This window comes from Pseudophryne corroboree, chromosome 9 (genome assembly GCF_028390025.1).
Source record: "Pseudophryne corroboree isolate aPseCor3 chromosome 9, aPseCor3.hap2, whole genome shotgun sequence".
NCBI classification, from domain to species: domain Eukaryota; kingdom Metazoa; phylum Chordata; class Amphibia; order Anura; family Myobatrachidae; genus Pseudophryne; species Pseudophryne corroboree.
In genome coordinates this window covers 290,061,279-290,086,189 of record NC_086452.1, presented here as the reverse complement: position 1 = coordinate 290,086,189, position 24,911 = coordinate 290,061,279, and the positions used below count along the sequence as shown (strand labels likewise).

The window sequence follows — 24,911 nt, the reverse complement described above, 5'->3', positions numbered from 1 at the left end:
AAGTTGCAGCTCGGCAAAGTTGTAAAGCCGAGACCCCTCGGGCAGCCGCCCAAGATGAGCCCACTTTCCTCGTGGTGCCTACAGGATAAAAAAACGAGTCAGTTTACCTGACTCCAGCCATCCTGGAAATATAAATTTTTAAGGCCCTGACTACGTCCAGTAACTTGGAATCTTCCAAGTCCCTAGTAGCCGCAGGCACTACAATAGGTTGGTTCAAGTGAAAAGCTGATACCACCTTAGGGAGAAACTGGGGACGAGTCCTCAATTCTGCCCTATCCATATGGAAAATCAGATAAGGGCTTTTACATGACAAAGCCGCCAATTCTGACACACGCCTGGCCGAAGCCAAGGCCAATAACATGACCACTTTCCACGTGAGATATTTCAAATCCACAGTTTTAAGTGGCTCAAACCAATGTGATTTCAGGAAACTCAACACCACGTTGAGATCCCACGGTGCCACAGGAGGCACAAAAGGGGGCTGAATATGTAGCACTCCCTTTACAAAAGTCTGAACTTCAGGCAGTGAAGCCAGTTCTTTCTGGAAGAAAATCGACAGAGCCGAAATCTGGACCTTAATGGAACCCAATTTTAGGCCCATAGTCACTCCCGACTGTAGGAAGTGCAGAAAACGACCCAGCTGAAATTCCTCTGTTGGGGCCTTCCTGGCCTCACACCACGCAACATATTTTCGCCAAATACGGTGATAATGGTTTGCGGTTACTTCTTTCCTGGCTTTTATCAGCGTAGGAATGACTTCCTCCGGAATGCCCTTTTGCTTTAGGATCCGGAATTCAACCGCCATGCCGTCCAACGCAGCCGCGGTAAGTCTTGGAACAGACAGGGCCCCTGCTGTAGCAGATCCTGTCTGAGCGGTAGAGGCCATGGGTCCTCTGATATTATTTCTGTAAGTTCTGGGTACCAAGCTCTTCTTGGCCCATCCGGAACCACGAGTATCGTTCTTCCTCCTCGTTTTCTTATTATTCTCAGTACCTTTGGTATGAGAGGCAGAGGAGGGAATACATAACCGACTGGTACACCCACGGTGTCACTAGAGCGTCCACAGCTATTGCCTGAGGGTCCCCTGACCTGGCGCAATATCTAGTTTTTTGTTTAGGCGGGACGCCATCATGTCCACCTGTGGCCTTTCCCAACGGTTTACCAACAGTTGGAAGACTTCTGGATGAAGTCCCCACTCTCCCGGGTGTCGGTCGTGTCTGCTGAGGAAGTCTGCTTCCCAGTTGTCCACTCCCGGAATGAACACTGCTGACAGTGCTAAGACGTGATTTTCCGCCCATAGGAGAATCCTTGTGGCTTCTGCCATCGTCATCCTGCTTCTTGTGCCGCCCTGTCGGTTTACATGGGCGACTGCCGTGATGTTGTCTGACTGGATCAGTACCGGCTGGTTTTGAAGCAGGGGTTTTGCCTGACTTAGGGCATTGTAAATGGCCCTTAGTTCCAGAATATTTATGTGTAGGGACGACTCCTGACTTGACCAAAGTCCTTGGAAGTTTCTTCCCTGTGTGACTACCCCCCCAGCCTCGAAGGCTGGCATCCGTGGTTACCAGGACCCAGTCCTGTATGCCGAATCTGCGGCCCTCTTGAAGATGAGCACTCTGCAGCCACCACAGTAGAGATACCCTGGTCCTTGGAGACAGGGTTATCAGCCGATGCATCTGAAGATGCGATCCTGACCACTTGTTCAAGAGGTCCCACTAAAAGGTGCTTGTATGGAACCTGCCGAATGGAATTTTGCTTCGTAAGAAGCTACCATTTTTCCCAGGACTCGTGTGCAGTGATGCACCGATACCTGTTTTGGTTTCAGGAGGTCTCTGACTAGAGATGACAGCTCCTTGGCTTTCTCCTGCAGGAGAAACACTTTTTTTTTTTCTGTTCTGTGTCCAGAACCATCCCCAGGAACAGTAGGCGTGTGGTAGGAACCAGCTGTGACTTTGGAACGTATAGAATCCATCCGTGCTGATGTAGCACTTCCCGAGATAGTGCTACTCCGACCAACAACTGCTCCTTGGACCTCGCCTTTATAAGGAGATCGTCCAAGTACGGGATAATTAAAACTCCCTTTTTTCGAAGGAGTATCATCATTTCTGCCATTACCTTGGTAAAGACCCTCGGTGCCGTGGACGGTCCAAACGGCAGTGTTTGGAATTGGTAATGGCAATCCTGTACCACAAATCTGAGGTACTCCTGATGAGGATGGTAAATGGGGACATGTAGGTAAGCATCCTTGATGTCCAGGGATACCATGTAATCCCCCTCCTCCAGGCTTGCAATAACCGCCCTGAGCGATTCCATCTTGAACTTGAATTTTTTAATGTATGTGTTCAAGGATTTCAAATTTAAAATGGGTCTCACCGAACCGTCCAGTTTCGGTACCACAACCAGTGTGGAATAGTAACCCCGTCCTTGTTGAAGTAGGGGCACCTTGACTATCACCTGCTGGGAATACAGCTTGTGAATTGCCTCTAGCACAGCCTCCCTGCCTGAGGGAGTTGTCGGCAAGGCAGATTTGAGGAAACGGCGGGGGGGGGGAGACGCCTCGAATTCCAGCTTGTACCCCTGAGATACTACTTGAAGGATCCAGGGATCCACCTGTGAGCGAGCCCACTGATCGATTAAATTTTTGAGGCGGCCCCCCACCGTACCTGGCTATGCCTGTGGAGCACCCGCGTCATGCGGTGGACTCAGAGGAAGCGGGGGAAGAATTTTGATTCTGGGAACTGGCTGACTGGTGCAGCTTTTTCCTTTGACCCGCTTGCTTTTCTGAAGCCGAAAGGACTGTACCTGATAATACAGTGCTTTTCTTAGGCTGTGAGGAAACCGGAGGTAAAAAATTTTCATCCCAGCTGTTGCTGTGGATACGAGGTCCCAGAGACCATCCCCAAACAATTCCTCACCCTTATAAGGCTCTATGTGCCTTTTAAAGTCAGCATCACCTGTCCAGTGTCGGGTCTCTAATACCCTCCTGACAGAATGGACATTGCAATAATTCTGGATGCCAGCCGGCAAAATATCCCTCTGTGCATCCCTCATATATAAGACGACGTCTTATTGTTTGAAAGGGTTACAGACCACGCTGCAGCAGCACTATCTGCAGGTCTCAGTCTAGAACCTGAGTGTGTAAATACAGACTTCAGGATAGCCTCCTGCTATTTATCAGCAGGTACCTTCAAAGTGGCCGTATCCTAAGACGGCAGTGCCACCTTTTTTGACAAACGTGTGAGCGCTTTATCCACCCTAGGGGATATCTCCCAGCGTAACTTATCCTCTGGCGGGAAAGGGTACGCCATCAGTAACATTTTAGAAATTACCAGTTTCTTATCGGGGGAACCCACGCTTTTTCACACTTCATTCACTCATTTGATGGGGGAACAAAACACCGCCTGCTTTTTCTCCCCACACATAAAACCCTTTTTTAGTGGTACTTGGGTTAATGTCAGAAATGTGTAACACATTTTTTATTGCCGAGATCATGTAACGGATGTTCCTAGTGGATTGTGTATATGTCTCAACCTCGTCGACACTGGAGTCAGACTCCGTGTCGACATCTGTGTCTGCCATCTGAGGGAGCGGGCGTTTTTGAGCCCCTGATGGCCTTTGAGACGCCTGGGCAGGCGCGGGCTGAGAAGCCGGCTGTCCCATAGCTGTTACGTCATCCAGCCTTTTATGTAAGGAGTTGACACTGTCGGTTAATACCTTCCACCTATCCATCCACTCTGGTGTCGGCCCACAGGGGGCAACATCCCATTTTCAGCATCTGCTCCGCCTCCACATAAGCCTCCTCATCAAACATGTCGACACAGCCGTACCGACACACCGCACACACACAGGGAATGCTCTGACTGAGGACAGGACCCCACACAGCCCTTTGGGGAGACAGAGAGAGAGTATGCCAGCACACACCAGAGCGCTATATACTGTAGGGATAAACACTATCACTGAGTGAATTTTCCCCTATAGCTGCTTGTATAAACAATATTGCGCCTAAATTTAGTGCCCCCCCTCTCTTTTTAACCCTTTGAGCCTGAAAACTACAGGGGAGAGCCTGGGGAGCTGTCTTCCAGCTACACTGTGAAGAGAAAATGGCGCCAGTGTGCCGAGGGAGATAGCTCCGCCCCTTTTTCGCAGACTTTTCTCCCGCTTTTTTATGGAATCTGGCAGGGGTAATTATCACATATATAGCCTCTGGGGCTATATATTGTGATTATTTTGCCAGCCAAGGTGTTTTTATTGCTGCTCAGGGCGCCCCCCCCCAGCGCCCTGCACCCTCAGTGACCGGAGTGTGAAGTGTGCATGAGGAGCAATGGCGCACAGCTGCAGTGCTGTGCGCTACCTTGGTGAAGACTGAAGTCTTCTGCCGCCGATTTTCCGGACCATCTTCATGCTTCTGGCTCTGTAAGGGGGACGGCGGCGCGGCTCCAGGAACGAACACCAAGGACGGGTCCTGCGGTCGATCCCTCTGGAGCTAATGGTGTCCAGTAGCCTAAGAAGCCCAAGCTAGCTGCAAGCAGGTAGGTTCGCTTCTTCTCCCCTTAGTCCCTCGTTGCAGTGAGCCTGTTGCCAGCAGGTCTCACTGTAAAATAAAAAACCTAATTTTAAACTTTCTTTCTAGAAGCTCAGGAGAGCCCCTAGTGTGCATCCAGCTCGGGCCGGGCACAGAAATCTAACTGAGGTCTGGAGGAGGGGCATAGAGGGAGGAGCCAGTGCACACCAGATAGTACCTAATCTTTCTTTTAGAGTGCCCAGTCTCCTGCGGAGCCCGTCTATTCCCCATGGTCCTTACGGAGTTCCCAGCATCCACTAGGACGTCAGAGAAATATACAAACAAAAAACTAGTTAACCCTTGCAAAACTACAGCTACTTATTCAAAATGGTAAAATATGGCGTGTGTGTGTGCCCACTTTGCCAGTGTATTTCATGCCCAAACCAGTGTTGGGCCAGGCAAAATACAAGTGGGTCACATGCAAGTGACCACCCTCTGGTGTTTTCGGGGGTCAAATTTGTGGCCCAAGACTAGTTAACCATTGCAAAACTACAGCTACTTATTCAAAATGGTAAAATATGGTGTCCGTGCCCACTTTGCCAGTGTATTTCATGCCCAAAACAGCGTTGGGCCAAGCAAAATACAACTGGGTCATATGTAAGTGACCACATTCTGTTGATTTCAGGTGTCAAATTTGTGGCCCAAGACTAGTTAACCCTTGCAAAACTACAGCTACTTATTCAAAATGGTAAATTATGGTGTTTGTGCCCACTTTGCCAGTGTATTTCATGCCCAAACCAGCGTTGGGCCAAGCAAAATACAAGTGGGTCATATGTAAGTGACGACTCTGTTGATTTCAGGGGTAAAATTTGTGACCCAAGACTCATTAACCCTTGCAAAACTAAATTTTCTGAATAAGAAGCTGGAGCTCGAATAAAAAGTGAATAAGAAGTGAATAGGAAGTGAATAAGAAGCTGGCCGAATAAGAAGCTAACTTCAGCATCGTGATTTTCTGGCCATTTGTCAGAGAATATGAATGATAACTCACAAACTTTTCTTTCACTCATGGTTAGTGGTTGGGTGAAGCCATTTATTGTCAAACAACTGTGTTTACTCTTTTTAAGTCATAATGACAACAGAAACTACCCAAATGACCCTGATCAAAAGTTTACATACCCCAGTTCTTAATACCGTGTATTGCCCCCTTTAACATCAATGACAGCTTAAAGTCTTTTGTGGTAGTTGTGGATGAGGCTCTTTATTTTCTCAGATGGTAAAGCTGCCCATTTTTCTTGGCAAAAAGCCTCCAGTTCCTGTAAATTCTTGGGCTGTCTTGCATGAACTGCACGGTTGAGATCTCCCCAGAGTGGCTCAATGATATTGAGGTCAGGAGACTGGCGGCATCCGTTCAGATGGTCGACCATGTTATGGTCGACAGTCATTAGGTCGACCATTATTGGTCGACATTGACATGGTCGACATGGACACATGGTTGACACATGAAAATGGTCGACACATGAAAATGGTCGACACATGAAAAGGTCGACATGAGTTTTTTAACTTTTTTTTTCTTTTGGGGAACTTTTCCATACTTTACGATCCACGTGGACTACGATTGGAACGGTAATCTGTGCCAAGCGAAGCGGTAGCGGAGCGAAGGCACCATGCCCGAAGCATGGCGAGCGAAGCGAGCCATGCGAGGGGACGCGGTGCACTAATTGGGGTTCCCAGTCACATTACGCAAAAAATGACACAAAAAAAAGTTAAAAAACTCATGTCGACCTTTTCATGTGTCGACCTTTCATGTGTCCACCATGTGTCCATGTCGACCATGTCAATGTCGACCAATAGTGGTCGACCTAATGACTGTCGACCATAACATGGTCGACCATTCATACCGGAACCGAGACTGAGATGGCCACTCCAGAACCTTCACTTTATTCTGCTGTAGCCACTGACAGGTCGACTTGGCCTTGTGTTTTGGATCATTGTCATGATGGAACGTCCAAGTACGTCCCATGCGCAGTTTTCGGGCTGATGAGTGCAAATTTTCCTCCAGTATTTTCTGATAACATGCTGCATTCATCTTGCCATCAGTTTTGACCAAGTTTCCAGTGCCTTTGTAGCTCACACCACCAAAACATCAGCGATACACCTCCGTGTTTTACAGTAGGAATGGTGTACCTTTCATCATAGGCCTTGTTGACTCTCCAAATGTAACGTTTATGGCTGTGGCCAAAAAGTTCAATTTTGGTCTCATCACTCTAAATGACTTTGTTCCAGAAGTTTTGAGGCTTGTCTTTGTGCTGTTTGGAGTATTGTAAGCGGGATGCTTTGTGGCATTTGCGTAGTAATGGCTTTCTTCTGGCGACTCGACCATACAGCCCATTTTTCTTCAAATGCCTCCTTATTGTGCATCTTGAAACAATCACACCACTTTTTTTCAGAGTCCAGTATTTCAGCTGAAGTTATTTGTGGATTTTTCTTTGCATCCCGAACAATTTTCCTGGCAGTTGTGGCTGAAATTTTTGTTGGTCTACCTGACTGTGATTTGGTTTCCACAGAATCCCTCATTTTCCACTTCTTAATTAGAGTTTGAATACTGCTGATTGGCATTTCACAATTGCTTGGATATCTTTTTATATCCCTTTCCTGTTTTATACAGTTCAATTACCTTTTCCTGCAGATCCTTTGACAATTCTTTTGCTTTCCCAATGACTCAGAATCCAGACACATCAGTGCAGCACTGGATGAAAGATGCAAGGGTCTTTCAGGAGTCCAGAAACTCACTGACCTTTTATACACACACACTGATTACAAGCAAACAGATCACAGGTGAGGATGGTAACCTTTAGTAGCCATTCAAACTCGTTTGTGTCAACTTGTGTGCATGTTATCAGGCCAAAATCTCCAGGGTATGTAAACTTTTGATCAGGTTCATTTGGGTAGTTTCTGTTGTCATTAGGATTTAAAAAGAGCAAACACAGTTGTTTGATAATAAATGGCTTCACCCAACCACTACCCATGAGTGAAAGAAAAGTTTGAGTTATCATTCATATACTCTGACAAATGGCCAGAAAATCACAAATTCTGCTAGGGTATGTAAACTTATGAGCACAACTGTATATGTATGTATGTATGTATATAGTCCAAACATAGGCACTCTCCAAACTTCAGCAAGCTTTAAAGGTATTTTTAATCCAACACTCACAATACAAAACTGCAAGGCTTTTTTAAATGCATGGCAGAGAAATAGCAGCAACGTTTCGGTCCATCCGGATCTTTCTCACGCTTTCCATCATTATATGCCCACAAAAGATCCAAAATAGCAGAGTTAGTTACAGCGGATCTTTTGTGGGCATATAATGATGGAAAGCGTGAGAAAGGTCCGGATGGACCGAAACGTAGCTGCTATTTCTATGCCATGTATTTAAAAAAGCCTTGCAGTTTTGTATTGTGAGTGTTGGATTAAAAATACCTTACAGCTTGCTGAAGTTTGGAGAGTGCCTATGTTTGGACTATATCTATCGGAATTCCCCTTTGGGTAAGTGGCTTTCTGTGTAGCGCACCCCGTTGGTGTTTATTAAGATGAGAGTTGAGAGTGCTGGACTTCTTCTACTATATATATATATATATATATATATATATAAATGAGAGAGAGAGAGAGAGAGAGAGAGAGAGAGAGAGAGAGAGAGCGCGAGCGATTGTTAGTTGAAAAATATTGTAAATCTATTTATATAATGTGGTTGTGAGGCGGGAAGTTAAAATAGAGGAAATATTCTGGGAGAATAGGCAATTATTGGTGTTTGTAGGGGCCTTTCTATTGAATAGACAAAATAATTTTTTCAAGGTCCCCACACCTATTGTGATCAAATACAACTTAATATGATATAAGTTTATCATAATAGTGTCTTTATCAGTGTATAACTGGCAGATTTGCCGCCGAGCTGCCCGACGGCGGATACGGCCGACCCGGCGGCGGGGGGAGGTGACGGGGGGGGGGGGGGGGAGTGAAGTTTCTTCACTCCCCCCATCACCCGGCTTCATAGCACTGCATGCTAATATGGACAATCTCATCCATATTTGCCTGCATGCATAAGCAACGGGGTACCAACGATTAACGAGCGCGGGGCCGTGCATCGTTAATCGTTGGTACCTACACACTGCACAATATGAACGAGTTCTCGTTCATTAATGAACGAGAACGTTCATATCGTGCAGTGAAATCTGCCAGTGTGTAGGGCCCTTAAAGGTTGAATAGAAAATTAAATGTATTATACATACACTGATAAAGACACTAAAAGCATTAAATGTATACACTTACTATATAAAATCATTATTTTGCAAAATATAACACTGAAAGAGTGAATGTAGGGTATTACATGAATTATAATAAGAATTTACTTACCGATAATTCTATTTCTCGTAGTCCGTAGTGGATGCTGGGAACTCCGTAAGGACCATGGGGAATAGCGGCTCCGCAGGAGACTGGGCACATCTAAAGAAAGCTTTAGGACTATCTGGTGTGCACTGGCTCCTCCCCCTATGACCCTCCTCCAAGCCTCAGTTAGGATACTGTGCCCGGACGAGTGTACACAATAAGGAAGGATTTTGAATCCCGGGTAAGACTCATACCAGCCACACCAATCACACCGTACAACTTGTGATATGAAACCCAGTTAACAGCATGATAACAGAGGAGCCTCTGAATAGATGGCTCACAACAAGAACCCGATTAGTTAACAATAACTATGTACAAGTATTGCAGACAATCCGCACTTGGGATGGGCGCCCAGCATCCACTACGGACTACGAGAAATAGAATTATCGGTAAGTAAATTCTTATTTTCTCTGACGTCCTAGTGGATGCTGGGAACTCCGTAAGGACCATGGGGATTATACCAAAGCTCCCAAACGGGCGGGAGAGTGCGGATGACTCTGCAGCACCGAATGAGAGAACTCAAGGTCCTCCTCAGCCAGGGTATCAAATTTGTAGAATTTTGCAAACGTGTTTGCCCCTGACCAAGTAGCTGCTCGGCAAAGTTGTAAAGCCGAGACCCCTCGGGCAGCCGCCCAAGATGAGCCCACCGTCCTTGTGGAATGGGCTTTTATTGATTTAGGCTGCGGTAATCCTACCGCAGAATGCGCCAGCTGAATAGTGCTACAAATCCAGCGCGCAATAGACTGCTTAGAAGCAGGAGCACCCAGCTTGTTGGGTGCCATCAGGATAAACAGCGAGTCAGTTTTCCTGACTCCAGCCGTCCTGGAAAAATAAAATTTTCAGGGCCCTGACTACGTCCAGCAACTTGGAATCCTCCAAGTCCCCAGTAGCCGCAGGCACCACAATAGGTTGGTTCAAGTGAAAACCTGAGACCACCTTCGGGAGAAACTGAGGACGAGTCCTCAACTCTGCCCTATCCATACAGAAAATCAGATAAGGCCTTTTACATGACAAAGCCGCCAATTCTGACACACGCCTGGCCAAGGCCAACAGCATGACCACTTTCCACGCGAGATACTTTAGCTCCATGGTTTTAAGTGGCTCAACCAATGCGACTTTAGGAAATCCAACACCACGTTGAGATCCAAAAAGTGCCACAGGAGGCACAAAAGGAGGCTGAATATGTAGTACTCCTTTAACCAAAGTCTGAACTTCAGGCAGTGAAGCCAGTTCTTTCTGGAAGAAAATCGACAGAGCCGAAATCTGGACCTTGATGGACCCCAATTTGAGGCCCAAACGTCACCCCTGCTTGCAGGAAGTGCAGGAATCGACATAGTTGAAATTCCTCCGTCGGGGCCTTCATGGCCTCCCACCAAGCAACAAATTTTCGTCAAACGAGGCGATAATGTCTTGCGGGGACATCCTTCCTGGCTATGATCAGGGTAGGGATGACTTCCTTCGGAATACCCTTTTCCTTTAGGATCCGGTGTTCTACCACCATGCCGTCAAACGCAGCCGCGGTAAGTCTTGGAACAGACAGGGTCCCTGCTGCAGCAGGTCTTGTCTGAGCAGCAGAGGCCAAGGGTCCTCTGCCAGCATCTCTTGAAGTTCCGGGTACCAAGCTCTTCATGGCCAATCCGGAACCCCGAGTATGGTTTTCACTCCTCGCCTTCTTATTATTCTCAGTACCTTGGGTATGAGAGGTAGAGGAGGAGACACATAAACCGACTGGTACACCCACGGTGTCACTAGAGCGTCCCCAGCGATCGCCTGAGGGTCCCTTGACCTGGCGCAATATCTTTTCAACTTCTTGTTGAGGCGGGACGCCATCATGTCCACCCGTGGTCATTCCCAACGGTTTACCCGCATTTGGAAAACTTCTGGATGAAGTCCCCATTCTCCTGGGTGTAGGTCGCCCATCGGAGAATCCTTGTGGCTTCTGCCATCGCCATCCTGCTTCTTGTGCCGCCCTGTCTGTTTACATGGGCGACCGCCGTGATGTCGTCTGATTGGATCAGTACCGGCTGGTTCTGAAGCAGGGGCCTTGCTTGGCTTAGGGCATTGTAAATGGCCCTTAGCTGCAGAATATTTATGTGAAGCGAAATCTCCTTGGAAATTTCTTCCCTGTGTGACTGCACCCCAGCCCCGAAGGCTGGCATCCGTGGTCACCAGGACCCAGTCCTGTATTCCGAATCTGCGGCCCACTAGTAGATGAGCCCTCTGCAGCCACCACAGCAGCGACACCCTGTTTCTTGCTGACAGGGTTATCCGCTGTTGTATCTGTACATGGGACCCGGACCATTAGTCCCACAGGTCCCACTGGAACGTCCTTGCGTGGAGTCTTCCGAATGGAATTATGCTTCGTACGAAGCTACCATTTTTCCCAGGACTCGTGTGCATTGATGTACCGACACCTGTCCTGGTTTTAGGATGTCTCTGACTAGAGATGACAACTCCTCGGCTTTTTCCACTGGAAGAAACACTCTTTTCTGGTCTGCATTCAGAAACATTCCGAGGAACAGAAGACGTGTCGTCGGGACCAGCTGTGACTTTGGAATATTGAGAATCCAGTCGTGCTGTTGTAGCACTTCCCGAGAGAGTGCTACCCCCACTACCAACTGTTCTTTGGACCTCGCCTTTATCAGGAGATCGTCCAAGTACGGGATAATAAAAACTTCCTTCTTGCGAAGGAGTATCATCACTTCGGCCATTACCTAGGTAAAGACCTTCGGTGCCGTGGACAACTCCAACGGCCGCGTCTGGAACTGATAGTGACAGTCCTGTACCACATATCTGAGGTACTCCTGGTGAGGGGGGGGGGGGGGAATGGGGACATGCAGGTACGCATCCTTGATGTCCAGGGAGACCCTGTAATCCCCCTCGTCCAGGCTCGTAATAAGCGCCCTGAGCGATTCCATCTTGAACTTGAATCTTCTGATATAAAAGTTCAAGTATTTTAATTTCAAGATGGGTCTCACCGAACCGTTGCGGTACCACAACCACTGTGGAATAGTAACCCCTTCCTTACTGAAGGAGGGGCACCTTGACAATCACTTGTTGTGATTATAGTGTTGAATATCCACCAACACCGTCTCCCTGGCAGAGGGAGGTGCCGGTAAGGCAGATTTTAGGAAACGGCGGGGGGAAGAACGTCTCGAACTCCAGCCTGTACCCCTGAGATACTACTTGAAGGACCCAGGGAACCATGTGAGAGAGCCCACTGTCCGCTGAAATATCTGAGACGGGCCCCCACCGTACCCGGGTCCGCCAGAGCAGCCCCAGCACCATGCTGTGGACCTACCGGACGCAGGGAGGACTTCTGCTCTTGGGAACTAGCTGTGTGTTGCAGCTTTTTTCCTCTACCTTTGCCTCTCGGCAGAAAGGATGAGCCTCTAGCCCACTTGTTTTTCTGGGGCCGAAAGGACTGTACTTGATGATACGGTGCTTTCTTTTGTTGTGGGGTAGCCTGTGGCAAAAAAATTAATTTCCCAGCAGTAGCTGTGGAAACGAGGTCTGAAGAACTATCCCCAAACAGTTTTACCCCTTTATAGGGCAACTTCCATGTGCCGATTCGAGTCGGCATCGCCTGACCATTGCCAAGTCCATAACCCCCGTCTGGCGGCAATGGACCTAGCGCTTATTTTTGATGCCAGCCGGCAAATATTCCTCTGTGCATCACGCATGTATAAGACCACGTCTTTTATATGCTCTATTTTCAGCAAAATATTGTCCCTATCCATAGTTATTTTCCGACAGGGAATCTGACCACGCAGCGGGAGCACTGCACATCCATGCCGAAGCAACGGCTGGTCGCAATATAATGCCCTAGTGTGTGACCATATCTTATAGGGTAACCTCCTGCTTTCTATCAGCAGGTTCCTTCAGGGCGGCCGTACCCGAAGACGGTAGTGCCACCTTTTCTGATAAGCGTGTAAGCGCTGTATCTACCCTATGGGGTGTTTCCCCGCGTGACCTATCCTCTGGCGGGAAAGGGTACGCTGCCAATAACCGTTGTAGAAATTATCAATTTCTTACCGGGGGAAGACCACTCTTCCTCACACACCTCATTTAATTTCTCAGATGCAGGAAAAACTACTAATAGTTTTCTCTCACCAAACACAATACCCTTTTATGTGGTACCTGGGGTATAATCATAAATGTGTAATACATTTTTCATTGTCTCAATCCTGTAACGGGAGGACCTATTTGGAGGGTACACCAGTCTCATCGATGTCGACACTGGAGTCAGTATCCGTGTCGACATCTGTGTCTGTTATCTGAGGTAGCGGGCGATTTTAGAGCCCCCCATGACATTTGAGACGCTGGAACAGGCACAAGCTGAGTAGCCGGCTGTTCCGTGTCGTCGACCTTTTATGTAAGGAGTTGACACTTTCACGTAATCCTTCCATAAGTTCAACCACACCGGTGTCGACCCCGCAGGGGGTGACAACATATTTACAGGCATTCGCTCCGCCTCCACCTCATTATCCTCCACATACCTGTCGACACAGCCGTACCGACACACAGCACACATACAGGGAATGCTCTGATAGAGGACAGGACTCCACAAAGCCCTTTGGGGAGACAGAGGGAGAGTATGCCAGCACACACCAGGGCGCTATATATCACAGGGATAGCACCTATAAGAAAGTGTTTTCCCTTATAGCTGCATATATGTTGTATACTGCGCCTAAATTGTGCCCCCCCCCCTCTCTTTTTAACCCTTTCTGTAGTGTATTAACTGCAGGGGAGAGCCAGGGAGCTTCCCTCCAACGGAGCTGTGAGGGAAAAATGGCGCCAGTGTGCTGAAGGAGATAGCTCCGCCCCTTTTTCGCGGACTTTTCTCCCGCATTTTTATGGAATCTGGCAGGGGTTAATATACAGCCATATAGCCCTGGGGGTTATATGTGATGTATTTTTGCCAGCCAAGGTGTTTATATTGCTGCTCAGGGCGCCCCCCCCCAGCGCCCTGCACCCTCAGTGACCGGAGTGTGTGGTGTGCATGAGGAGCAATGGCGCACAGCTGCAGTGCTGTGCGCTACCTTGGTGAAGACTGATGTCTTCTGCCGCCGATTTTCCGGACCTCTTCTTGCTTCTGGCTCTGTAAGGGGGCCGGCGGCGCGGCTCTGCGACCGGACTCCGAGGCTGGGCCTGTGTTCGGTCCCTCTGGAGCTAATGGTGTCCAGTAGCCTAAGAAGCCCAAGCTGGCTGCAAGCAGGCAGGTTCGCTTCTTCTCCCCTTAGTCCCTCGATGCAGTGAGCCTGTTGCCAGCAGGTCACACTGAAAATAAAAAACCTAAAACTAACTTTTTCTAAGAAGCTCAGGAGAGCCTCCTAGATTGCACCCTGCTCGGTCGGGCACAAAAATCTAACTGAGGCTTGGAGGAGGGTCATAGGGGGAGGAGCCAGTGCACACCAGATAGTCCTAAAGCTTTCTTTAGATGTGCCCAGTCTCCTGCGGAGCCGCTATTCCCAATGGTCCTTACGGAGTTCCCAGCATCCACTAGGACGTCAGAGAAAAATATAATATTAGATATATTAAAAACTAAAATAAAAAAAAACATACACTTATTTAAAATTTATCAATTTACACACTTAAATTTATATATAAAAAAAATGAATGAAATAAGTTGCCTCACAATAATGTGGCGACGCGGTAATAGGCGACACGTGAATAGTAATATGTACAGTAAGTTATTTACAAAGTGCCCGCTGAATAATTACACATTCGGCCCATTTGCGCTCCACTATACCCGGAAGTCCGGGTTCAGTGAAACGACGGGTGGTATGCAAGGTGGTGTACGGTTGTCCAAGTCTAGTGTAATGACAGGTGGAACGCAAGGTGGTATGCGTTCCACCCTAAACAGAAGTAACATAAGCCGATGAGGTACGCATTACCATTCCGGAAGTCCGGTTCTACTAAATCACTTGGTGGAGCGCAGGATGGTTGATGCTAGATTCAAGTGGCCTAAGGGACCTTTTACGTCAAGGGGAGGAGCCACGGCACAAGGGGGAGGAGCTAGGCCAGCGGGATAGTTCCTCTGCTATCCATGCCACCAACTATTACCTTTAGTAATCAGGTGGCGAGCACACTTTTCGGGTACCCTGTTCAGCCGTAGCTCCTCCCCCTGGTGACGTATCTCCTCCCCTAGTGACGTCAGAAGGTCCCTTCTCCCACTCCGATTTAGAACCAATCAGCGCATGATGGTGTGTGTTCCACCCTAACTGGAAGCTCCATATAGTAAATAGATGGGTGGAACACAAGCAGGAACAAAGGTCCCTTGGTCCCGCAGCTTCTACCAGTAAGTACAACTAGATCCAATTAACTTAAATTAAAATACATTTTCCTTTTAATAGCACAAGCGCACACTATACTTTACACTATTTGGGTATATAAGCACCAAAGTACTCTGTACTAAGATTTATATTAGATCTATGTTTGAGCGTTCGATCTATCAAAGTCTGGGCAGTATTAATTAAAAACTAAAGTAATTACCATCATTAAACAACTAGAGGAAGTGATGTCACTGGTTTAGGGGTATAAAGACAATCACAGCGAGAGTCAGCTGATTACTTTGGAGCTGGAGACCAGTGCACAACTTTGCTGTTTTCATATAGAAAAGGGACCTTCTGTAAGTTACTACACTATTTAACTCCTCCATTTCAACTTCAGCTACTTTAATTCCTGATAGGAATTGTTTATTGCTATATTTTTTGTTAGGTCTATTTGAGGTACATTGGAGGCTCCATTTCAGTCAATTACTGATCAAGCTGCCATAGGATAATTTTCTTTTATTTTGCATTTGGGTATGAATATATACCTTTTTACATAGAACTAACATAGCACTATATGAACATCGTTCTAGAATTGTAATATACAGCATTCCTTTTTTTTTTTTGTTAGGCTTCAAATTATAAAGAAGTTTTGTTTGTATGGATTTTTTAAAATGGTCTACCAACTGGGTAACAATAACCCATCGACTAGGAAAACATCCTGTCCCTTATTATCCTATTTGGATCTGGTATGTGCTTCTTTTCAATTTTAAGTACAAAGTACTGTAGGTTTCCCATTTTAATTAATTCCAAATAGAATATTTCTTCTTATGTAGAATTTATACCTTTTGATGTTATAAATCTTTAGATTGGACAAAGTCATATGGGAAAAATAAGAATTTACTTACCGATAATTCTATTTCTCGTAGTCCGTAGTGGATGCTGGGGACTCCATCAGGACCATGGGGAATAGCGGCTCCGCAGGAGACTGGGCACATCTAAAGAAAGCTTTAGGACTATCTGGTGTGCACTGGCTCCTCCCCCTATGACCCTCCTCCAAGCCTCAGTTAGGATACTGTGCCCGGACGAGTGTACACAATAAGGAAGGATTTTGAATCCCGGGTAAGACTCATACCAGCCACACCAATCACACCGTATAACTTGTGATCTGAACCCAGTTAACAGTATGACAAACGTAGGAGCCTCTGAACAGACGGCTCACAACAATAACAACCCGAATTTGTTTGTAACAATAACTATGTACAAGTATTGCAGACAATCCGCACTTGGGATGGGCGCCCAGCATCCACTACGGACTACGAGAAATAGAATTATCGGTAAGTAAATTCTTATTTTCTCTAACGTCCTAAGTGGATGCTGGGGACTCCGTCAGGACCATGGGGATTATACCAAAGCTCCCAAACGGGCGGGAGAGTGCGGATGACTCTGCAGCACCGAATGAGAGAACTCAAGGTCCTCCTCAGCCAGGGTATCAAATTTGTAGAATTTTGCAAATGTGTTTGCCCCTGACCAAGTAGCAGCTCGGCAGAGTTGTAATGCCGAGACCCCCCGGGCAGCCGCCCAGGATGAGCCCACTTTCCTTGTGGAATGGGCCTTGACAGATTTAGGTTGTGGCAAGCCTGCCACAGAATGTGCAAGTTGAATTGTGCTACAAATCCAACGAGCAATCGTCTGCTTAGAAGCAGGAGCACCCATCTTGTTGGGTGCATACAATATAAACAGTGAGTTAGACTTTCTGACTCCCGCCGTTCTTGAAATATATATTTTCAATGCCCGGACCACGTCCAACAACTTGGAATCCTCCAATTCGTTAGTAGCCGCAGGCACCACAATAGGCTGGTTCAGGTGAAACGCTGACACCACCTTAGGCAGAAAATGAGGACGCGTCCGCAGTTCTGCCCTGTCCGTATGGAAAATCAGATATGGGCTCTTATATGATAAAGCCGCCAATTCTGATACTCTCCTGGCTGAAGCCAGGGCCAGTAGCATGGTTACTTTCCATGTAAGATACTTCAACTCCACCGATTTGAGCGGCTCAAACCAATGGGATTTGAGAAAATCCAAGACTACATTAAGATCCCACGGTGCCACTGGGGGCACAACCGGGGGCTGTATATGTAGTACTCCTTTTACAAAAGTCTGGACTTCAGGAACTGAAGCCAATTCTTTCTGGAAGAAAATCGACAGGGCCGAAATTTGAACCTTAATGGACCCCAATTTGAGGCCCATAGACAATCCTGTTTGCAGGAAATGTAGGAATCGACCCAGTTGAAATTCCTCCGTGGGGGCCTTCCTGGCCTCACACCACGCAACATATTTTCTCCAAATGCGGTGATAATGTTGTGCAGTCACCTCCTTCCTGGCTTTTACCAGTGTAGGAATGACCTCTTCCGGAATGCCTTTTTCCCTTAGAATTCGGCGTTCAACCGCCATGCCGTCAAACGCAGCCGCGGTAAGTCTTGGAATAGACACGGTCCCTGCTGAAGCAGGTCCGGTCTTAGAGGTAGAGGCCACGGATCCTCCGTGAGCATCTCTTGAAGTTCCGGGTACCAAGTTCTTCTTGGCCAATCCGGAGCCACTAGTATCGTTCTTACTCCCTTTTGCCGTATAATTCTCAGTATCTTTGGTATGAGAGGCAGAGGAGGGAACACATACACTGACTGGAACACCCACGGTGTTACCAGAGCGTCCACAGCTATTGCCTGAGGGTCTCTTGACCTGGCGCAATACCTGTCCAGTTTTTTGTTGAGGCGGGACGCCATCATATCCACCATTGGTTTTTCCCAACGGTTCACAATCATGTGGAAGACTTCTGGATGAAGTCCCCACTCTCCCGGGTGTAGATCGTGTCTGCTGAGGAAGTCTGCTTCCCAGTTGTCCACTCCCGGAATGAATACTGCTGACAGTGCTATCACATGATCTTCCGCCCAGCGAAGAATCCTTGCAGCTTCTGTCATTGCTGTCCTGCTTCTTGTGCCGCCCTGTCTGTTTACGTGGGCGACTGCCGTGATGTTGTCCGACTGGATCAACACCGGCTGACCCTGAAGCAGGGGTTTTGCCAGACTTAGAGCATTGTAAATCGCTCTTAGCTCCAGTATATTTATGTGAAGAGACATCTCCAGGCTTGACCATACTCCCTGGAAGTTTCTTCCCTGTGTGACCGCTCCCCAGCCTCTCAGACTGGCATCCGTGGTCACCAGGACCCAGTCCTGTATGCCGAATCTGCGGCCCTCTAACAGATGAGCACTCTGCAACCACCACAGAAGAGACACCCTTGTCCGTGGCGATAAGGTTATCCGCTGATGCATCTGCAGATGCGATCCGGACCATTTGTCCAGCAGATCCCACTGAAAAGTTTGTGCATGGAATCTGCCGAATGGAATCGCTTCGTAAGAAGCCACCATCTTTCCCAGGACTCTTGTGCATTGATGCACAGACACTTTCCCTGGTTTTAGGAGGTTCCTGACAAGTTCGGATAACTCCCTGGCTTTCTCCTCCGGAAGAAACACCTTTTTCTGAACCGTGTCCAGAATCATTCCCAGGAACAGCAGACGTGTCGTCGGGGTCAACTGAGATTTTGGAAAATTCAGAATCCACCCGTGTTGTTGCAGCACTAGTTGGGTTAGTGCTACTCCGTCCTCCAGCTGTTCTCTGGACCTTGCCCTTATCAGGAGATCGTCCAAGTAAGGGATAATTAATACGCCTCTTCTTCGCAGAAGAATCATCATTTCGGCCATTAACTTGGTAAAGACCCGAGGTGCCGTGGACAATCCAAACGGCAGCGTCTGAAACTGATAATGACAGTTTTGCACCACGAACCTGAGGTACCCTTGATGTGAAGGGCAAATTGGGACATGTAGGTAAGCATCCTTTATGTCCAGGGACACCATAAAGTCCCCTTCTTCCAGATTCGCTATCACTGCTCTGAGTGACTCCATCTTGAACTTGAATTTTTGTATGTACAGGTTCAAAGATTTCAGATTTAGAATAGGTCTTACCGAGCCGTCCGGCTTCGGTACCACAAATAGCGTGGAGTAATACCCCTTTCCCTGTTGTAGGAGGGGTACCTTGACTATCACCTGCTGAGAAAACAGCTTGTGAATGGCTTCCAATACCGTCGCCCTGTCTGAGGGAGACGTTGGCAAAGCAGACTTTAGGAACCGGCGAGGGGGAGACTTCTCGAATTCCAACCTGTAACCCTGAGATACTACCTGCAGAATCCAGGGGTCCACCTGTGAGCAAGCCCACTGTGCGCTGAAATTCTTGAGTCGACCCCCCACCGCTCCTGAGTCCGCTTGTAAGGCCCCAGCGTCATGCTGAGGGCTTTGCAGAACCCTGGGAGGGCTTCTGTTCCTGGGCAGGGGCTGCTTGCTGCCCTCTCTTACCCCTTCCTCTGCCCCGAGGCAGATATGACTGTCCTTTTGTCCGCTTGTTCTTATAGGACCGAAAGGACTGCGGCTGAAAAGACGGTGTCTTTTTCTGTTGGGAGGGGGTCTGAGGTAAAAAGGTGGATTTTCCGGCAGTTGCCGTGGCCACCAGATCCGATAGACCGACGCCAAATAATTCCTCCCCTTTATACGGCAATACTTCCATATGTCGTTTGGAATCCGCATCACCTGACCACTGTCGCGTCCATAAACTCCTTCTGGCAGATATGGACATCTCATTTACTCTCGATGCCAGAGTGCAAATATCTCTCTGAGCATCTCGCATATAAAGGAAAGCATCCTTTAATTGCTCTATAGTCAATAAAATACTGTCCCTATCCAGGGTATCAATATTTTCAGTCAGGGAATCCAACCAGACGACCCCAGCACTGCACATCCAGGCTGAGGCGATGGCTGGTCGCAGTATAACACCAGTATGTGTGTATATACTTTTTAGGGTAGTTTCCATTCTCCTATCAGCTGGATCCCTGAGGGCGGCCGTATCAGGAGACGGTAACGCCACTTGTTTTTATAAGCGTGTGAGCGCCTTATCCACCCTAGGGGGTGTTTCCCAGCGCGCCCTAACCTCTGGCGGGAAAGGGTATAATGCTAATAACTTTTTTGAAATTAGCATTTTTCTATCTGGGTTAACCCACGCTTCATCACATACATCATTTAATTCCTCTGATTCAGGAAAAACTACAGGTAGTTTTTTCACCCCCCACATAATACCCCTTTTTGTGGTACTTGCAGTATCAGAGATATGCAAAGCCTCCTTCATTGCCGTGATCATATAACGTGTGGCCCTACTTGAAAATACGTTTGTTTCATCACCGTCGACACTAGATTCAGTGTCTGTGTCTGGGTCTGGGTAAAGGGCGCTTTACAGCCCCTGACGGTGTCTGAGACGCCTGGGCAGGTACTAACTGGTTTGCCGGCCGTCTCATGTCGTCAATGTGCTGACATTATCACGTAATTCCATAAACAAAGCCATCCATTCCGGTGTCGACTCCCTGGGGGGTGACATCACCATTATCGGCAATTGCTCTGCCTCCACACCAACATCGTCCTCATACATGTCGACACACACGTACCGACACACAGCAGACACACAGGGAATGCTCTTATCGAAGACAGGACCCCACTAGCCCTTTGGGGAGACAGAGGGAGAGTTTGCCAGCACACACCCAAGCGCTATAATATATATGGGAACAACCTTATATAAGTGTTGTTCTTTATAGCAGCTTAAATATATCAAAATATCGCCAAAAAAATGCCCCCCCTCTCTGTTTTACCCTGTTTCTGTAGTGCAGTGCAGGGGAGAGTCCTGGGAGCCTTCCTCACAGCGGAGCTGAGCAGGAAAATGGCGCTGTGTGCTGAGGAGAATAAGCTCCGCCCCCTATTTCGGCGGGCTTTTCTCCCGTAGTTTTAGATAACTGGCATGGGTTAAATACATACATATAGCCTCAATGGCTATATGTGATGTATTCTTTTGCCATAAAGGTATTAAATATTGCTGCCCAGGGCGCCCCCAGCAGCGCCCTGCACCCTCCGTGACCGCTTGGTGTGAAGTGTGTGACAACAATGGCGCACAGCTGCAGTGCTGTGCGCTACCTTCATGAAGACTGAAGAGCCTTCTGCCGCCTGTTTCCGGACCTTCAATCTTCAGCATCTGTAAGGGGGGTCGGCGGCGCGGCTCCGGGACGAACCCCAGGGTGAGACCTGTGTTCCGACTCCCTCTGGAGCTAATGGTGTCCAGTAGCCTAAGAATCCAATCCATCCTGCACGCAGGTGAGTTGAAATTCTCTCCCCTAAGTCCCTCGATGCAGTGAGCCTGTTGCCAGCAGGACTCACTGAAAATAAAAAACCTAAAAACTTTTTCTAAGCAGCTCTTTAGGAGAGCCACCTAGATTGCACCCTGCTCGGACGGGCACAAAAACCTAACTGAGGCTTGGAGGAGGGTCATAGGGGGAGGAGCCAGTACACACCACCTAATCCTAAAGCTTTATTTTTGTGCCCCGTCTCCTGCGGAGCCGCTATTCCCCATGGTCCTGATGGAGTCCCCAGCATCCACTTAGGACGTTAGAGAAACACCCTGTACGTACTTTACAGATGTATTTTTGGTATGTACTAGCTTACTATTATTTTAAAAATACTTCCCAGCATATACCTCATTTTTACCATTATCAATTTGTTTTCACCCACTTAAGATACATACCCCTGAAGAAGTCCTCAAGGACGAAACGCGTAGGCTTTTACTAGTTAACAGTTCACGACCCAACTTCAGTGAGGACACATCCCCGAGCTCACACCTGAATAAAGTGGAGAAAGGTTATTTAAACACAATCTCATGTATGGGTTGTGATCAACTGAATCTTTTATCTATGTATGTAAAATCATTTTACAAGGATTATGAACTATTATAATATTTGTAATAATATCTAGTATTTTTTTTTTTTTTACTGATTGGCCATTTGACTTCCTTCTTTTGGGTGATTTTTTGGTGAGAGGGTATCTTCTACAGGATTGCCATTCAAGACTGGACGACGAATATCTAACAGATTGGAATACTACCATCTAAATAAGAAGTTTGATGTATAGTCTTCAAATAAAACAAATGTATTGAAGGTTATGTTTATGTGAACATTGAAAGCAGGTTATACTCCTGCTTCATTACATAACAAGCGCACTTAGGAATGGTGTGTGTGTGTGTGTGTGTGTGTGTGTGTGTGTGTGTGTGTGTATATATATATATATATATATATAAATATCTCCTTTCTTATGGGCGGCACTCAGAGACTTTTACCAAACGGATTAAGTGAAAAAAGGCCCCACCGGGCCGTTTTATTGGTAACGTTTCTGGGTATAATCCCCTTCCTCAGTCTGGGGCCTTTTTTCACTTAATCCGTTTGGTAAAAGTCTCTGAGTGCCGCCCATAAGAAAGGAGATATTTACAGATGCTGATCTGCGGGGAGGGCACCGGAGCAAGACATACGTAAGACCGGAGTGCCAGGGACCCTGTATGCATTGCTATATATATATATATATATTGGATAGTGGGGGTACGGCGCCACAGGTGTATGTGAACAGATATTTATAAAGTGGTAATACAGTAATTAAAGACACTCCTTTAAAAATGTAAGGTGTCAGCTAACCCCTAAAAATTCGGCAGTGATAAGTTGCCTTAAGTTTAGGATGTGGAAGGGGGGGATATATATATATATATATATATATATATATATATATACACATACACATACATACATACATACATACATACACACACATATATATATATATACATATACACACACACACACGCATGTATATACACACACACACACACACACACACACACACACACACGTTGAGTATCCCATATCCAAATATTCCGAAATACGGAATTTTTTTGAGTGAGACTGAGATAGTGAAATCTTTGTTTTCTGATGGTTCAATGTACACAAACTTTGTTTAATACACAGTTATTAAAAAGGATTGTATTAAATGACCTTTAGGCTGTTTGTATAAAGTGTATATGAAACATAAATGAATAGTGTGTAAGTACACACACTTTGTTTAATGCACGTTATTAAAAATATTGGCTACAATTACCTTCAGGCTGTGTGTATAAGGTATATATGAAACATAAATGCATTCTATGCCTAGATTTGGGTCCCATCGCCATGATATCTCATTATGATATGCAATTATTCCAAAATACGGAAAAACCCGATATCCAAAATACTTCTGGTATACACACACACACACACACACACACACACACACACACACACACACACACACACACACACACACACACACACACACACACACACACACGTACATAGTGTTCACTGTAGGATTTTTTTAGGGCAGGGTGCTGACCTTGGGGAGGGCAAATTTTTGATTCGGGAGGGCACATTTTAATTTAGAAGGGCAAAATGATGTACATACTGTAATATGTACTGTATGCAGGTGTCTTAAACTGGCAGTACATTGTATCTTATAAACCATCCTGGGACACCTTCGCTTCAATCTGACAGTACATTTTAAGTTTAAATGTGCCGTCAGATTGAAGCGAAAGTGTCCTAGAATGGTTTACATAGCATTCATGTGCTGCCAGTTTAATTCCGAAGTGTCTCAATAGGGTTTATATAGCAACATGTGCTGCCAGTTTATTTCTGAAGTGTCTTAATAGGGTTTATATAGCAACACGTGCTGCCAGTTTAATTCCGAAGTGTTAGTTTAATAAACTATATAAACCCTATTGAGTCACTTCAGAAATAAACTGGCAGCACATGAATGCTATATAAACCATTCTGGGACACCTTCTGCTTCAATCTGACGGCACATTTAAACTTAAAATGTACTGTCAGATTGAAGCAAAGGTGTCCCAGGATGGTTTTTAAGATACAATGTGCTGCCAGTTTAAGACACCTGCATACAGTACATATTACAGTATGTACATCAACCTGCTACTTATATTCAAACGCACCTTAGCCAAGGGTATAGAAAAAACAAGATTTTAAACCTACCGGTAAATCTTTTTCTCTTAGTCTGTAGAGGATGCTGGGGACTCCGTAAGGACCATGGGGTATAGACGGGCTCCGCAGGAGACATGGGCACCTAAAAGAACTTTCTAGTATGGTGTGCACTGGCTCCTCCCTCTATGCCCCTCCTCCAGACCTCAGTTAGAGAACTGTGCCCAGAGGAGATGGACAATACGAGGAAAGGATTTTGTTAATCTAAGGGCAAGATTCACACGAGCCCACACCAATCATACCATATAACCTGGAATATACATAACCAGTTAACAGTATGAACAAACGACAGTATCGGTCCAAGACCGATTCTACCTGTAACATAACCCTTATGTAAGCACTGGGACGGGCGCCCAGCATCCTCTACGGACTAGGATAAAAAGATTTACCGGTAGGTTTAAAATCTTATTTTCTCTTACGTCCTAGAGGATGCTGGGGACTCCGTAAGGACCATGGGGTTTATACCAAAGCTCCCAATCGGGCGGGAGAGTGCGGATGACTCTGAAGCACCGACTGAGCAAATGCTAGGTCCTCATCAGCCAGGGTATCAAACATGTAGAATTTAGCAAAAGTGTTTGAACCCGACCAAGTGTTTGAACCCGACCAAGTCGCTGCTCGGCTAAGCTGTAATGCCGAGACGCCCCGGGCAGCCGCCCAAGAAGACCATGGGGTTTATACCAAAGCTCCCAATCGGGCGGGAGAGTGCGG

At 46.8% G+C, this 24,911-nt stretch overlaps 1 protein-coding gene across 5 annotated transcripts in view; it reads right to left on the bottom strand.

The window, feature by feature from the left end:
- CEBPG (CCAAT enhancer binding protein gamma) overlaps positions 1-24,911 on the bottom strand; it is a 152,557-nt gene that overhangs the window by 45,216 nt on the left and 82,430 nt on the right. For 2 of the 5 annotated variants that reach the window (XM_063940350.1, XM_063940349.1), the window contains one exon: positions 21,881-21,974. The exons of the other annotated variants lie outside the window; for them this stretch is intronic. The gene's annotated coding sequence lies outside the window, so the exon portion shown is untranslated. The remainder of the gene's footprint in view (positions 1-21,880; positions 21,975-24,911) is intronic. 5 annotated transcript variants of the gene reach the window in all.